Source organism: Polyodon spathula, chromosome 2 (genome assembly GCF_017654505.1).
Source record: "Polyodon spathula isolate WHYD16114869_AA chromosome 2, ASM1765450v1, whole genome shotgun sequence".
NCBI lineage: Eukaryota > Metazoa > Chordata > Actinopteri > Acipenseriformes > Polyodontidae > Polyodon > Polyodon spathula.
This window is the reverse complement of record NC_054535.1, coordinates 52,619,353-52,622,504: the sequence shown is the minus strand read 5'-3', so window position 1 is coordinate 52,622,504 and position 3,152 is coordinate 52,619,353.

Below are 3,152 nucleotides of genomic sequence, written 5' to 3'. Positions count from 1 at the left end.
GGAAACCTGGCAAAAAGAGCTACAGCATGCTGTGTGACATATTTATGTTCTGGCTACTTGTGTTTCAATAAATCTTACCAGTTGTTATCCTGCTAATTCCCTTGATCAGACCCAAACAGACGGAAGAGCGATGTTAATTGGAAGAGTGACAACACAGCACACTCTCATGGACTGAACACAATTGTGTTTTGTTTCTGTACAAGACTATTTATTTTAATAACACACTTCCACAAGACTATTTACAAATACTGACTTTCGGTTCTGGAGTTGTATCTTCGACTGCTGCAATTATTGTTTAATTTGCGGGATTTGAGCTGTGAACCATAATTTGGATTATCTGAATCAAGTAAGCAAGGGGAAATATCACAGAAACCAGAGCTTCTTACAATTCATGGACACGAAGTGCAGGAGGAAACAAAACACTAACTGCTTAATCAGTTTGTGACAGGACAGCGTTGCAGTGACGTCGGGCCAGAAGAGCTGCAAAGGCTTTTATGCAGTCCAAAGACCATCTCCCTGATTAGCAACAAAAATATAATATAATATAAAAAAAAAACACTGCTCACAGAGCACCAAAATGGTTTTAACCAAATCTGCACAAGGTTTTTTTTTTTTTTTTTTTTTTTCAATTAATGTGGATAGGATGCCTATCCACACTGTAACACAAATACAGAAATAAAATCCGGCCACACTGTCAAAACAATAACACAGCTCTCACCGTCATTTTTACATATAACAAATAAATCATAATACATACACAAAATAACACGACACAGGGGCGGAGGGGTAGACCCCGTTCTAAAAATAAACAAATACATGTACACCGCAGGGCTTCCCTACCGCCCTGCTACACAATTCTTTCAGCAATGCCAATAGTAGAATGAGGATCACATATATAAGATGCTACTCATATCCTTCCCCACTACCAGTAAACTGTTTTTTGTCCTGGAAGACAAGAAGGGAGGGGGGTGGGGTTATTGCAGGGCAATGTATTGTAAACTAGGAATTTATCATCAATATTAATTAATGGTAATATCACTGTAAAGGAATGACCCGGGTCATAAAGTTTTTCTCTATACAACTATGTGAATTGGGTTCATATGGTTTGAGCCCAATTTCTTGGGGACAGTGTTGTTTCAAGACCAGCCCCTTTGGTGAAAACTGATAATCCCTCACATGTTAAGAACCTTCAGATCACCTTCCGCAACCAGTATGTGGGCACAGTGGTTAAACATTTAATTTCAATGAAGGAATTTGACCTGAGAGTAAAAAGAAAAACAGTAAATTGTTGTTGAATCGACCAGATAGTGTTGAAAGTTCCAATAAGCAAGGATTTAAAAATATTTTGTGTTTGTGTTCTTAATCTTGTTAAGCAGAACAGACAAAGCAAATTGCAAGTAATAATTAAACACTGCTTATTTGTAGTCTCTACCAAGTTTTGACATTTTGTGAAAGATTTATCAAGGTTGCACCCAATTGTGTACCTTTTTTTTAATTAAGTCAAATAAAAGTGTTTCTGTATAAATAACATTCTTTTTCAACAAATGGTGCATTTTTTGGTGTTAGGAACTTGATAAATATTGTCCTTATGTCATAAATAAATAAGGTGAGACGTTGTAGATGCACCAGAAATGAATGTGTACCTCATTCAGTCATGCTTCATAACCACAGAGCCGAATTATGAATGATTTTGTGAATTTTGAAACATACAGTTTCAAATGAATTTGAATTTATACCGCTTATGATAACATTAAATATATTCTATTGTACTTGACTGACCAAACCATTTATCACAGATTTTCTGTTAATTTAGTTTCTGCTTGGTATTTATACCATATTAAGTAATGCCGAAAGATAAAAATATTTTCATTTGGAATTTTCAGGTACCATTACTTTGTGCTATTGTCTATGTTAGGTACTGTATCTGGCATATAAAGAACGTGTGAAAAAGCTACAGGAGGAACCACTGCAGACTGTTCATGAGAAGAAGATTTTTTTTTTTTCAAAAACAATATTGCATTCCTTCTTGGTCCACGGAAAAACGATGGCTTTAAACGTTTCGATTTGACTTTGTCCCGTCCTAAGACGCTACTTTAACAGACAACGGTTCCCATTCATTTCACGGTAACGTGTTTGTCTCTTTCACAAAGCTGTCTCCAGCTGTGCAGCCGCTGAGATCGTGACAACACCAGGACAGGAGTCGAAGTCTGTTGACTAGGAGCTGTCGACAGAATGTTCGCGTTATCTCCCACAGCGTATACACACTTTTAAATGCAGACACGATTTATTTCTGCTGGATAATCTCTAGCTACTGATTTTATTATTGTCTTCATGGTAATGCTGTAATAGAATACAATGCTTTAACGTTTTTATTAAACACTCTATAAAGTATAGCAGACCTTAATACAAGTATGGGTTATATTAAAGAATATGCTATTTATATTAAATGTAATAAACTTTGTGTTTTTCCTTTAAAAAAAAGCATACAGTGATAATTTAAATTAAGAATATAGGCTAGGCCAATGCGTTATGTGTTACATGGTAGACCTACTGCTTTTAGGCTATCCAAAATATTGCATTTAATATACTACAGTTTATTAATGGAGTGTATTATTATTATTATTATTATTTATTATTATTATTATTATTAGTATTTTATTTATGGGACTGCACCATTACAAATCTGGGAAATTGTCAAAAAAAAATATCCGGATATCGGAATTACTAGGCCTATAGCCGAATGAATAAAAAACAACTTTAACAGGATTATAATCGGTTATGGTTTTATTAAATAATATTAAGAGATTAGAATTATAATTAATAATATTTATTATTATTATTATTATTATTATAATAATAATAATAATAATAATAATAATAATAATAATAATAATAATAATAATGTTGGAATTCTTCATAAAATTAACACTGTTTATTTTATGGCGTCTGTGGGAATGAAATTAATTGCAAGTCACAGCAAAATAAATGATACAATTGGATATCATTTTTCTTCAAAGTAACGGCATTCAGGACTGCAGGTTGTAGCTCAATGACGCCACTTAAGGGTCAGCACGCCAGTTTTTCAGGCTCCTCCTCTGCTCATTTCCAGGAGGAGACAAATCTCTGCCCCAGCTCAGAGAGTGTACCACAAA